Source organism: Phallusia mammillata, chromosome 2 (genome assembly GCF_965637545.1).
Source record: "Phallusia mammillata chromosome 2, kaPhaMamm4.hap1.1, whole genome shotgun sequence".
Classification (NCBI taxonomy): domain Eukaryota; kingdom Metazoa; phylum Chordata; class Ascidiacea; order Phlebobranchia; family Ascidiidae; genus Phallusia; species Phallusia mammillata.
In genome coordinates, this window is record NC_137253.1 from 27,041,471 (window position 1) to 27,057,022 (window position 15,552).

Consider the following 15,552-nt stretch of genomic DNA (forward strand, 5'->3'; position numbering starts at 1 on the left):
TTGCAACTTTTTCTGCCGCTAGCCATGTAAAGCAATATACAAGCAACACTAGGATTTGGATTTTGGGACAAAATAGAAAAATTCTGGAATCGTGTTTTCTCGGAGACTTTCACGTCCCAATTAAGATACTGTAAAACTAAAATCTTTTTTTTCTGTTTGAGGGCATAATCGTATGTATGTGAGTTGCGTCAAACGCGTATTGTTTTAGGGTCAAAATGTAATAATATAACTTTTTTTCAAACTGAAATACCCAATTTGCCAAGATGGCCGAATGGCTAGGACGAAGGTCATGTGTTTACAATGTTATCGGTGCTAGTTGTGTTTCGACCACTTGAGTTTTCCTGAATAAGATATCGGAGCGGCATTGGTCTTGGGCAGCGAAAACCAATGATTTGAAATAAACTGAAGCCACCAACTGTCTTTAATAGAAAAAAATTGGATGAAATTTGATTTAACAAACCACCAATTAAACTAAACAACTCGACGGCTCACCCATTGTGATCATAATATAGATGTTAGGCTACCCACCAACGATAAAAATCGACCAAAAGGCTGAAGTACCAAGCAAAAATTATATCAAGCTGTTTTTGTTCTGTTTTGTTTAACACAGGCGTTCCTTTTCGAGAGTTCACTAAAAATTAAAACCAAGACCGCTTGTTTATTGTAAAATCATAAATGTGCGTGCAGAATTCAAGCATTCTGCTAATTCCACTTCTAAAGTCTCTTAACTGGCAAAATAAGAGCGGTCAGTTTTACGTGCACTTCACTGAAATGAAGTGTGATTCAAAACGATTTTCAATCACCTAAACCAAACAAAATAAAGAACGTCATAACTACAAAACAGTCCAAACAATCTTACGTACAGCACTTGCAATTATGCATCATAATACAACTTAATACACTCACAACTAACTCAGATACCACAACCACAATAACTGGACTGCACGTGTAGAAGCCAAGAAAAGTGGGAAAGTTATGTTGTAACAATTCATGTATGACGCAATGGTTGCAACGGCGGCAATTTTTTTTATTGTAGGGGAGCGTTTGTGTCCGTTACAGTGTGTGTAAACAAAGAATTTACCTAGCCTGTTTAAATGAGAATTTTATTAGTTGATTGGGCCAAATGGAGATATTAAATTTTCTGATATTAGTGTACAAGCCTCAGACTTCAATCTTTTGTTCAGGGGCAATAAAAATGCCCAAATGTCCTTCTTTTGAATTTTCTGTATTTACTAAATGTATAAATAACTTTTAAAATTGGCCAAAATGACCTCTGTGCATATAATGCATTGTTTGGAGTTGGACCCGAACCGGAACTGAACCAGTAAAAATGGAGTCTGTTTTAAAATTTTAGATTTTTTCAAAACAGCGCACTGAAGAATACGCGAGATAACACTTGTGTTTAAAACATGACTACGTTTCGACAAGTGTTATTGTCATCATCAGGTCGTCATATGATACTGCATCTGATATTTTTGAAATTATTCCGTGAAAAAACGTGAATATTGCACCTAACTTCTTCAGTCAAAGTCTTCAATAAATGCGGTGTGCTACATGAGATGTGCTTGGTAACAGATTTTATTGTCACACAATACATACTTTATTTTTGTGGTCATGTAGCCAATAAACACAGAAAACCAAATACAACAACACAGTGTAATATGACACAAAAATGCGTGTAGGACTTGTTTATGTTAGGATATAAAAACTATGTTTTCGATCCAAATGTAATTGTATTCGAACGAAAATTAGCAAATTTTATATTTTTCTTCAGGTTAAATGGTTTCAACAATTGTCTTTCTCCATTTTCACTTTATAATTGTTGCTCCTCCATCACAAATCTTCGATTATTGTTACTGGGACCGCACTTGCTCGTCAATGCATGGGACCGCACTTGTTACTGGGACCGCACTGAATCTCAAAGAAGAAAAGATTTGAACAGCCTCTTGTGCCGTGCTTGTTTGGTGAATTTCTGCCGAAACGGTTTTCACATCAGCTTCCCATGCATTGACGACTAATTTTGGTCTTTGTAAAGTTGCACGTTGTTTAATTTCGCCCTTGCGAGACCTTCGGTAGATCACTGTGTCGTCGGTAGCTTCTGGTGAGACTTTGAACATTTTGAATGGGAACAACCTTTTGGTGTAATCCGGAAAAGAAAATATCAAGCCGATTGTGTTTAGAATATAATTCCAGAACAAAAGATAAAAGAACATTCTCGATGTAAGCCAATTAAAATGTTTGATAATATCAACTTGAAAACCCATTGCAACTCCAGCAAGTACATCTGTCATAAACAACACTACAGAGATGATGGAAAATCTCACAAAGAATTTCGTCACCCCAGTTAAATATGAAAAGTATTTGCAGAAAGGTAAAAGTGAAAGCAAGAGCAACATTATTTGGGAAAACAAGAAACCACCCAGGCTTGTCAAGACGTAGGGCAATGCTGAAGGTTCCTTAACGCATGCACTATTCTCAATTGAATATTCAGCTGTAGTGGTTAGATACCCAATAAGTTGCAAGGCTGTAAAGACGGAAATACCGAGCAAAACCAATTTGCTAATTTTTCTTGCTCGCTTAACCCAAACCTTTTCAGTATAAACTTGCTTGTAGAGGGAGCTCTGTCAATCCCACATCGAAAAATACGTAAAGAGACGCGAAAGTGTAAAGAGCACCCCACCAAAATTCAAGATCCACGTGCAAACAACATCGGAAGATTGTTTATTTTGTAGTTCTTTAAAAATTAAACCCAGTGCAGTCAGCAAGAGGAGTAGACAGGACACCGTACACAACCTGTTGCTGAAAACTAAGCCTTTTTGCTTCGACTTGTTTTGATAGATTGCGGAAACAACTGAAAGGTATAGAATTAAGAAACATGAAATTCCGAGTAGACATGCTTCTGAAATTTGCAACGACGGCAGTGTAACAGTTGTCATTTCTTCTGTAGTGGATGCGTTCATTGTGTATTAGTTCAAGTTTTAAAGAAAATTAATGCGTATGATCTAATCAAAAAATAATAATAATTACCTAATTATTTAGACAAGGAATGTGCAACTTTTGGTGATGCTTGATCAAATATAATTAACATGATTAGACAGCAGACGGTTCGTAAATAAAGATGTTGTAAACTTCCAAATATTTATAAATATTGAATTATTATTTACCAGTAAATTGTTCAATTTTAGCCACATTTTTAGGTCGTAGAAAAATGCACAGGACACATTAAATTACAAATGATAGTAAAAACTATTTAAAACTCATAAATATGTTTTGCAACCGGCTTCAGCTGTCTGTTTTAAAAGTACATTGTATTTGATATGTTTGAAAGGGTAGCAGGTGGTTGCAATGAAATATGCATTAATTTGACGTATAGTTTTACCATTATCGCAATGGTGTGTCAAGCGTTTTAATTCCGGTTGGTTTCACTATGCATTATCATGTACAGAGGTCATGTAAAAACAACAACAACAAGCACTTTTGAAATAAATAGATTTGTATACGTTTGTGGCAATGCTACAAACCTTTTGTCTAGCACTGTTTTTCAACCTTATGCTGTTTGTCTGCTCAAATGAATCCATAAATAGAATATTTATTTTACTGTTTAGTTTACATTTTCATTAAACTCGCAATTAGTTTAGGTGGCGTAATCAGACTTGTATGCGGGTCTGAAGCTTGTGCCCGATCGCGGTAGTCAAGTCCGAAACCCAAATGGAATGTGAAATTCTGTTTAAATTAAACCAGAATTAAGTCCCAAAATTAGACTTTGTAAAATTACTAGTGATGCACCGAATTTCGGCTGAATACGCTTTTTTTCCCAAAAACGTCCAAAACCATTTTTTGTACGCTTTGCTAAATTTTTTAATTTAATGGAATTAATGCCTAAACTTTTATTTGTACCATTACGAAACAAAATAAAACTAACTGTTTGAGTCTACATAAAAAATCCAAGTTGTCTGCCTGAATTTAGAAGTTTAGCAAAGCTTACGCATTGTGAAAGTGGTTTTGAAGTGTCATCATCGAGCTCACTCGCATTAACAGTTCACTCGACGCTTTTTTACTGATTGATCAAATATAATTAACATATACACAGGCTAATACAGTAATACAAAATACTTTAACGGACAAAAACGCTCCTCTGCAACAAAAACTTTTCCCGCCATTACACCCATTGCGTCATACATGCTTTGTTACGACATAAACGCCGACGTTGTAAGTTATGTTTCTCACTTTCCTTAGTTTATACACGTGTAGTCCAGTTATTGTTGCTGCGGTATCTGAGTTAGTTGTGAGTGTATTATGTTGTGTTATAGTGCATAATTTCATGTGCTGTACGTAAGATTGTTTGGACTGTTTTGTAGTTATGACGTTCTTTATTTTGTTTGGTTTAGGTTGTTGAAAATCGTTTTAAATCACACTTCATTTCAGTAAAGTGCATGTAAAACTGACCGCTCTTATTCTGCCAGTCAAGAGACTTTAGAGGTGGAATTAGCAGAATGCGTGAATTCTGAACGCACATTTATGATTTTACAATAAACAAGTGGTCCTAGTTTCAATTTTTAGTAAAAGCGTCGAAAAGGAACGCCTGTGTTGAACAAAACAGAACAAAAACAACTTGATATAATTTTTGCTTAGTACTTTAGACCTTTTGCTTGATTCATTTCTATCCTTAGTGGGTAATCTAACACCTAAATTATGATCACAATGGGTTAGCTGTTTAGTTTAGTTGCTCGTATGTTGGATCAATTTTTACCGGATTTCTTTTTATTAAAGACAGTTGTGGCTTTAGTTTAGTTCAACCCATCAACTTCCACTCATCAAGAGCAATGCCACTCCTCACATCCTGTTTCGAGAAACTCAAATGGTCGAAACACAACTAGAACCGAAAACACTGTGAACACAAGACCGTTGCCCTAACCAGGGTTTTTTTAAGGTTTGGTTTGGGTGACCGCTAAGTAGTTTTAAGAGACCGCAAGTGTTTCATTTAAAAACCAAAAAATCCAAATTTTAAACAAGTCCAAATTTTGGGAAACCGCTGGAGAAATACACCTTAAAAAAACACTGGCCCTAACCATTTGGCCACCTTGGTAATTTAGTAATTTAAGTATTGGAAAAATTATCTACAATTTGACCTTACAGCAATACCCGTTTAACACAACTCACATCACAAGACCATGTCCTCAAACAGAAAAAAAAAACTTTATTTACTTTTTAGTTTTATATTACCTAATCGGAACGTGAAAATCTCTGACAAATCACGATCCAAGAATTTTTCTACTTTGTCCCTAAATTCCAACCTCAGTCTTTGTAGTGCTTTGTATGGCTGCTGGCAGTAAATTTTGCAAGGCTGAAATCAAAAACTAATTTCTAGTGATGCACCGAACTAAAAAGGATCGGGTCGAAACCGAACAGTTTTGGCCGAATGAGACCAATACTAAAATACCGTTACCAGCAATTTTTTTCAACTGAACCTTGCGTTGTTAATACGAGTAAACTCGATTGTGACACTTCAAAACCACTTTCACAATGCGTATAAGCCTTGCTAAACTTCTAAAATCTGGCAGACAACGTGGATTTTTGTAGACTCAAACAGTTAGTTTATTTATTATGTTTCGTACTGGTAAAAATAAAAGTTTAGGCATTAATTCCATGCAATTAAAAAATTTAGCAAAGCGTACAAAAAATGGTTTCGGACGTTTTTTTGGAAAAAAGCGTATCCGGCCGAAATTCGGTGCATCACTAGTAATTTTACAAAGTCTAATTTTGGGACTTAATTCTGGTTTAATTTTAACAGCTTTTCACATTCCATTTGGGTTTCGGACTTTGACTACCGCGATCGGGCACAAGCTTCAGACCCGCATACAAGTCTGATTACGCCACCTAAACTAATTGTGAGTTTAATGAAAATGTAAACTAATCAGTGGAAAAATCCTTTATTCAAGGATTCATTTTAGCCGACAAACAAGGTTGAAAAACAGTGCTGGACAAAAAAGTTCGTAGCATTGCCACACACGTATACAAATCTATTTATTTCAAAAGTGCTTGTTGTTGTTTGTACATGACCTATGTACAGGGTTATGTAAATTGAAACCATCCGGAATTAAAACGTTTGACACAGCAGACTGTGATAATGGTAAATCTACGTCAAGTATATGCATATTTCATTGCAACCACCTGCTAGTGCTATTCCTTTATACATAGCATTACTTTGCGTCAGACACCTGAAGTCGGATACGAAACATATTTATGGTTTTAAATGGTTTTTATAAAGGCCCATGACCAGACTTACTTCAGTCGAGAAAAGTGGTGGTGTAAAGCAGACAGGGTAAAACCTGAGGTATAAAAGTAAAGGTTGTACTGCCCGCAGAGAGGTTTCTAAACAAAATAAGGCCTATCAAACCTTTTTAGCCCACTGCTAGGAAGCTATTCTAATTTATTGTATTTTTTGTAATTCAACGCGCCCTGTGCGATTTTTTCAAGCATGAACAAATGACTGTTAAATGTTACCTCAAATATATACATATTTGATACATTACAAGTAAAAACATTTTAATGTAAGTTACAAATACCGTCTGCTGTCTAATCATGTTAATTACATTTGATCAATCAGTATAAAAAGTTGCACATTTCTGGTCTAAATAATTAGTTTAATTTTTTTTTTATTAGATCATACGCATAAAGTTTCTTTTAAATTCAAGCTGATACAAAATGAACGCATCCACTACAGAAGAAATGGCAACTGTTACATTGCCGTCGTTGCAAAGTTCAGAAGCATGGCTGCTCGGCATTTTGTGTTTCTCAATTCTATACCTTTCAGTTGTTTCCGCAATCTACCAAATCAAGTCAAAGCAAAAGGGCTTAATTCTTAGCAACAGGTTGTGTACGGTGTCCTGCGTACTGCTCTTGTTGACTGCACTGAGTTTGGTTTTTAAAGAAATACGGAATAGACAATCTTCCGATGCTGTGTGCACGTGGGCCTTGAATGTTGGTGGAGTGCTCTTAACACTTTCGCGTTTCTTTGTGTATTTTTCGATATGGGATCGTCAGAACTCACTCTACAAGCAAGTTTACACTGAAAAGGTTTGGGTTAAGCGAGCACGAAAAATCAGCAAATTGGTTATGCTCGGCATTTCCGTCTTCACAGCCTTGCAACTTATTGGATATCTAACTACTAAAGCTGAATATAGGATTGAGAGAAGTGCATGCGTTAGGGCACCATCAGCATTGCCGTATGTCTTGACAAGCCTGGGTGGGTTCTTGTTTTCCCAAATGATGCTCCTCTTGCTTTTACTTTTACCTTTCTGCAAATACTTTTCATATTTAACTGGGGTGACGAAATTCTTTGTGCGATTTTCCATTATCTCTGTAGTGTTGTTTATGACAGATGTGCTTGCTGGAGTTGCAATGGGTTTTCAAGTTGATGTTATCAAAAATTTTGATTGGGTTACATCGAGAATGTTCTTTTATCTTTTGTTCTGGAATTATGTTCTAAACACAATCGGCTTGATATTTTCTTTTCCGGATTACACCAGAAGGTTGTTCCCATTCAAGATGTTCAAGATTTCACCAGAAGATACTGACGATACAGTGATCTACCAACCGTCCCGCAAAGGCGAAACTGAACAACGTGCAACTTTACAAAGACCAAAATTAGTAGTTAGTGCATGGGAAGCTGATGTGAAAACCGTTTCGGCAGAAGTTCACCAAACAAGCACGGCACAAGAGGCTGTTCAAACCTTTTCTTCTTTGAGAATCAAAGAATCAAGTGCAGTCCAAGTAACAATAATCGAAGATTTGTGAAGAAGGAGGGACATTATAAAGTGAAAATGGACAATAGAAATCACTGAAACGGTTTACCCTGAAGACAAATCTAAGAATCACTTACTTTCGAACTAATATTATTACATTTGAATCAAAAACGTGTATTTCTTTTTTTTTTTCAACATAAACATGTCACACACGCATTTTTGTACTATATTACCGTGTACTGTTGTATTTTGTTTTCTGTACTTATTTGTTACATAACCACAACAATCAAGTATACGTACGTTGATGTAAGACAATAAAATTTGTTACTAAGCACATCTCATGTCGCACACCGCACTCATTGAAGCAATTTAATATGCCTTATTGGGGATTTTAATTTTTGTACTCGGGTTATCTAAACTTGACTGCCAGTGCTGGATTAACCATTAGGCAAAGTAGACACGTGCCTACAGGCCAGTCAAAAATCCTGGTACTTTAAATGATTTGAATTATTCAACAACATAACATACAAACGGGCGATACTTTCAAACTTTCGTCTATCTCGGGTAAAGATCCCTAATAGACGCACCAGTTTTTTTTAATTTGATCATGAAACATGTTTGATAGTTTGTAAAAACTGAATGCCGAAGGAAGCGAAAATTACATGATCGACGTACAATTTATTTTGTTTGAAAATTATGCTGACTTTGCGTTTTTTTTAATAATTTGCTCCAGTCGCATTTATAACCATGCATGGAGTCGAAGCGAAACTGAACCCGAACCCGAAAAAAACTCGAACTGGAACCGAACAAGTAAAGAGAAAACTGTATTATTTAACAGCGTATGTAATACGTGAGATAATATCTAATGGGTGTAGACTGCAAATGATGGGTAAAATTAAAATGCCCAAACCGAAAAAAAAAAAAAAAAAATTTGCCCAAACCGAAACACACTCCGATCCCGAAAATATATATTATAAAAACTTGAACTGAACTCGAACCCATAAAACAAAAAGGAAAATCCGAACCGAACCTTGTAACCACATGACAAGCGGGTTCGATTCTTTGTTATTAGCAGCGATTGTTCTGACAAACGAGAGGTAAAAAAACAAACATCAGAGCAACAGTTTCATGCTTTAATTGGCCTGTAAGTTTTTATCGACGCAGCTATTTTGCGCTTTAGCTGATTAAACGGTACAGTTATAAAAAAAAAATACATACGAATAAAACGCATTTGATGTACATATACCGACTATAGGAGATAAACCTGGCTGCCTTGGTTAACGAAAAAAAACAACTCCTTGACAATTGTTGAAAGATTAAAATTACTGACGTAAAGATCCCCCGCGAAAAGCAACTTCAACTTATTTTCCACAAACTCACTGTAACAAGATTTAGAATGTTTTTCCATCACATTTGAAAACGTGGGTATCTTCGAATGCGTTCATAAATTAAACGAGACAAAAATAGTCGAGAATATTCGTATTAGGATTATATGTTACTGAAATTCTGGAAAAGCTTGGTTTGGTCAACATCCTACTTTGCAAATTTTAAACTAAAAGCATGTTTTACGATAATTGTTTGAAAGAATTGAAAGAAATTTAACAAATCAAAAAACTATTTGTTCGCGGGCTGTATTTTGTAAACTCCTGATCACACAAAATTGTTCTATTTTCGCATTCTATTCACACTCACGCAAATATTGAAGTACAAACGATAAACCAAACGGCGCAAAACATATAACTTATAAGTAATATTTGATACATGATTACACGTGATACTTGCACTTTAAATTTAAAAATATAATTAACCAGCTTATCGTTGCTTGGTGGATGGAGACTATAATGAACCTCATGCCATTTGATTTAAGTTCATAAAAAACAATGAGTCATTCGTCAGTAACATACATCAGTTTATTTGCATAAGTAATAAATATATTATACATGAGTAATAATTGTACAAGATTTTATTAATCACATTTCTAAGCCTTTTCCATGGCAAAAAGTTCCGGTCGTTCAAGGTTTTGGGCAAGGAATCTCTTCTGGGAGTGTTCTGATCTCAATTTTGTCTTTTTCTTCCCATGCATTTATAATGACCTTCCTTTGCCTTGGCAGTTCATCTGATGGTTCGTCATCTTTTTTGGGTGCTGAACTGAAAACTACGACATTATTTACTGCATTTCTGCTCTTGATCAACATTTTGAAGGGAAAAAGTCGAGTGGCATAGTCAGGAAAGGAAAGTACTAAAAGCGTCGAGTTCAAAAGATAATTTGCGAATGTAATACTCAATACAGAATCTTGACTGATCCATTCGAAATTCTCTTTTATTTTGTCTTGAAATGTCAAAGTAAGAGAGTGAACTATATCCGATACAATACATAGAATAGCCGTGGTGCCACAACGCGTTTTCACTTGATCAGCTTCCGACAAAAATGTAAAGTACCTGCAAAATGGAAGGAGCACAAGCAGTAACAACAATAGTTGTGCAAAGGTGAATCCTATTGTGCTTATCACCATAAGAGGTAAAGCACCAAGGACTTTCTCGCAAGCTCCGTTATTTGTTACTTTTGATCCGGACCACAAGAAACCGATGATTTGGATGCAAGTAAACAAGAAAATGAACACCAAAATAGCTTGACTGAGGACTCGTGAACGTCGCGCCCAAGCTTGTGTAGAATGTACCGAGTGAATGCTGGCGAAGCCATAATACCGAGTAGACAAAAACTCGTGACAGCGACAACGTAACTGCTTGAGAATTTGCAAGCAAATAACATAAAGTGTTTGACGTGACGGTGACTAATTCTTTGATCATTCTTAAAAGAGCAAAGGACAGCAACAAGGTTTGAGATAAGGTGCACAGTCGATTATTGAGTAACAAGCCGTGTTGATTTGACAAGACTTGGTAGAGCGAGGAAGCCAATGCCATATAAAGAGTTATAGCCAGCAACCATCCATAGAACCACCAATCGCCTGATGACATCATTTGACTCAATTCTTCGTCGTTTGCTGTAGTTAAAGTTCCGTTGTAAGTCATAATTCTTGTTAAAGCGGGTGTTGTCGTTTGGCTAAACCTGAAACACAATTAAAACAAAACGGTAACGAAAGCATAAACCAAATATTTACAACTTTAAATATCTAACACATATCCAACAATTAACACGTATCTATTTCGTGCAAAAAAACAATCAAACAGAAAAACAGAATTTTTTCAGCCCAATAACAACAATTAGGCCAAATCCCACATCTATGTTTAAAGAAAATCAATTTCATTGTCTTTTTTGGTTTGTAGTTTCGTTGTGACTATTTTTTGAAGTAACACAAATGCCAAAAATACAACGTCAGCACATTTGAGTAATAATTCAACTTAGATGATGAAGTCCACAAAAATGTTTATTGTCAACACATAACAGCAATTATTGGAATTCCGTTGCAGTGCTTTGTCAGATACTTGTCTTTTGATTGCAAAATGTTGCAATTTATATTTTTTGCTGCTGTCACATATCTTCTATTATTATTGGTCGAACTGACGTTTCTTTGACTTGCGAAGCAGTAGCGGTTTGAAAAACTTCGTGTCTACTGACGGTGGCTTGACGAAATCCTATCGAGACAGTTTTGGCATCGGTCTCCCATGCGTTAAGTAAAACTTTTGGTCTTTGTAAAGTTGCACGTTGTTCACATTCGGCTTTGCGGGAAGGTTTAAAGATTGCTACGTTACTGATGACTTCTGGTGAGACTTTGAACATCTTGAAAGGAAAAAACCTAGTGGCAAAATCGGGAAAAGAAAATATCAAGCCCAACAGGTTTAAAACGTATTTTCCAAATAAAAGAAAAAAATACGTTCTTGATGTTAACCAATCTATGCTTCTGATTAAATCAATTTGGAAATACATTGCCACTCCAGCAAGCACATCTGATACAAACAGTAGGACAGAGATTGTTGAAATTTGTAGATAATATTTCTTAACTCCAGTTAAATGTGAAAAGTATTTGCAGAAAGGTAAAAGTAAAAGCAAGAGTAGCATCATTTGGGAAAACAAAGACACAGTGAGGCTTGCGATGACCAAAGATAAACTAGCATTCTTCTTGGCGCATGTATCATTTTTTACGTTTAGTTCAGTTTCAGCCGTAATATATTCATAAATTTGCAAAGTAGTGAAAAGCGAGATACAAAATAAAACAATTGTGCTTATCTTTCGTGCTCGCTGGGCCCAGACCTTCCTCGAGCCTACTTTTTTGTAAAGGAACTGCTGCCGAAACCACATTGATAAGTTTACGAAGAAACGCGTGAGGCCTAACAGTAAGCCACCAACATTCAAAGACCATCTGCAAACGACGTCCGAAACGTTGCTGCTGCGAATTTCTTTGGAAACAAAACCCAGTGCAACCAACAGTAACAATATACAAGACAGCGTGCAGAGTCTATTGCTCAGTTTTAAACCTTTTTTGGTTGATTTAATTTGATAGATTGTGGATACCACGGTGAGATATAAAACGGTAAAACACAAAGTCCCCAGCAAAGATGATTCTGCAATATCCATTGGTCTTCTTTCACCAGATTTTGATACTTCTGCAGTTGTTGTGTTCATTTTACGTTAGTCAAAGTCTCTTGAACTATTAGCAATACAAGCAAATCTGTTTCGCAATATCTGTTCAATAAAATTCAAGTTTTCTAGTCAGATGAGTACATTTTGTACCTATGAACTGTCATTTTAACCATAAATCAAACCGATTTAAAATTATTTTCAACCCAGTTAAAACCGTTTTTGTAATTTACCTCGGCTAGTTTCTGCACACTGTGCACGATCAGCTTAGTTTACATATTACCTTCGTTTTGTTAAAAAAGCAGATGTCCACAATGAAATATGTATAAAATCGAATGATTTGTGGTGCGTCAACTGCAGTTTAAATTTCATTCATTATTTTTGGATGACAAACTACTAGTAGTTATAGCTATAAATGTATAGAAATTAGAACAACCTATAGGCCTATTAATATTTAACTGGAGTGAATAAATTGTTTGTGCGATTTTCTATAATCTCTCCAGTGTTGTTTGTGACAGATGTGCTTGCTAAATTGACAAATGCGTTTTCAAGTCGATATTGTCAAAAATTTTGATTGGGTTACATCGAGAATGTTCTTTTATCTTTTGTTCGGGAATTATATTCTAAACACAATCGGTTTAATATTTTCTTTACCGGATTACGCCCAAAGGTTGTTCCCATTCAAAATGTTTAAAGTCTCACCAGAAGTCATCAGTAACGTAGCAATCTTTAACACTTCCCGCAAAGGCGAAAGTGAACAACGTTCAACTTCGCAAAGACAAAAAGTATTACTTAACGCATGGGAGACCGATGCCAAAAACATTTCGATAGGAATTCGTCAAACCACCGTCAGTATACACGAAGTTTTCAAACCTTTGCTAGTTCGCCAGTCGAAGAAAGGTCAGCCCAACCAACAATAATAGAAGATTTGTGACAGAAGCAAAAAATAAATAAATTGGAACCTTTTGCAATCAGAAGACAAGCACAAAAGCACTACAACGGAATTCCAATAAATGCTGTTATGTGTTGACAAGAAACATTTTTGTTGACTTCATCATCCAAGTGGAATTCTTACTTAGATGTGCTGACGTTGTACTTTTTGGAATTCGTGTTACTTCTTAAAATAATTACAATAAAACTACAAATCAAAAAAGACAATAAAATTGATTTTGTAAAACATGCATGTGGACTTGGCCTAATTGTTCTTAATAAACTCAAAAAAACGTATGAGTTTTTTTCTACGTTTTTTTTCGAAATAGATATGTGTTAATTGTTGAGCATCTGTTAGATCAGGGGTCTTCAACCTTTTTAGCGAAATCGCCCACTTTCAAGGGCACTGGCTCAAAATCGCCGCCCTTTGATATTGATGTGAGCGGTTAGATTCACCCAGCAACACAAAAGCTTCACTTAACAGTTAAAACCTAATTTAATTGCTACTGCAACACGCAGGATCTATTTCTGGTAATTCTAATGCATGCAGCTGTGGAAATTATGGGGTGACACTAAAACGCTGAATGGGCGGGATGGGCGGGACGTCGCGGAAACCGCTCAATATCGGGTAAATTGCTGACGGTTAGTGCTATTAGGGTTAGGTTGAGGTTTTATAATAGTATATGAATCAAAAAATGTCCCTGCCTAAAACTTATTCAACTATTTCCTGACATTAGGCAAAAATGCTATGGCGGGACGTCGCGGGAGATGGCGGGACGTTTCGGGCGCGGAATGTAGTGTTCGGCGGAATTTTTTTTAATGATTTTCTATTATAAAACCTTATTCCAACCTTAATAGCTCCAACCGTCAGCAATTTAACCCGATATTTAGCGGTTTTCACGACGTCCCGCCCTCCATTCCGCCCATCCCGCCCGTCCCGCCCATTCAGCGTTTTAGTGTCACCCGAAATTATGTGACATCTTGGAGAGAAGATAATATTACGATTATGCGCGAACAATCGCCTTCTGTTGTTGAAAATAATAAGGCATTACTCGGCAGAGGAGAAAGCTGTACATTCCACATCAACTTGCAATGGATTTGCCAATAAATTGATGTTACAAATACTTGCAGTTTGGGAAGCGCCAGTAGGCTCATAGAAAGTGTAAAAGCAAAACGAAATTGAGGGAATGCTCGTTACCCTTGTATTTAAAAAGTATGGTCCGTCACTATACATAGCCTTAATAAAGTGTCCCTTGTGGCAAATTAAATGCCCAACCTTGCTCACAAAAAAATAAAACAATCGCCACCAAACACAATGTATTCAAATGGCAAGATGTTCAAGCTAAAGCGCCCTGTGTCCCTGGTGTTTGAAAGACGAATAAAATTTGCTTGTAAGGTAAAGTTAGCTGAGTCTCACAGTTCTTGTACGTATTTATACAATCAGTAATGTTGAAATCGCCCCCCTTTACAGTCAAATCGCCCCTAAACTCAAAAAATTGTCACCATCGCTCCCTCGGTGGACGAAATCGCTCTCTGGGGGGCGATATCGCCCCCGTTGAAGAACCCTGTGTTAGATATTTAAAGTTAATAAACATGTATGCTTTCCAGTGAAGAAAAACAGTGAATCCACATACAATCGTCATGGTCCTTCGCCGTTTTGTTTTAATTGTGTTACTGGTTCCCCAAACATAACACGCGCTTTAACTAATAACTTTGACTTACAACGAAACTTTAACTGCTACAAGCGACGAAGAATTGAGTCAACTTATGTCATCAGCCTATTAGTGGTTCTATGGATGTTTGCTGGCTATGACTCTGTGGCATTGGTTTGCTCGGTTTACCATGTTTTGTCGAATCAACGCGGCTTGCTGCTAAATAACCGACTGTGCGCCTTATCGCAAACAATATTTTCTTTGCCTTTTTAAGAACGGTTAATATTTGGTTACCGTCATGTCCATGTTATTTGCTTGCAAATTTTTAAGCAGTTACGTTGTCACAGAGTTGTAAACAGGCCTGAAATTGTAGCACGACCCAACAGTACAAGCCCGAAACCCGGCCCGAACCCGAATCGTTTTTGAGAAGCCCGTTTAGGCCCGAAGGTTAAATTAACAAGCCTTTACAGATGTCCCCGGGAAAGATAACATACACAATAGACCAGTGGTTCTTAACCTTTTTGTAACGGCCGAACCCCTACGACATTCTTCAGCCTTTGGTCGAACCCCAAGTTACATCCTGGTTTTTAACCCCAAGTTACATCCAGGTTTTTAACCCATTTTGTTTGGTGGGTCATAATTAGGTTTTGTTCAAACGTAGTGGCAACAGATACTGTTTGTCATTTTG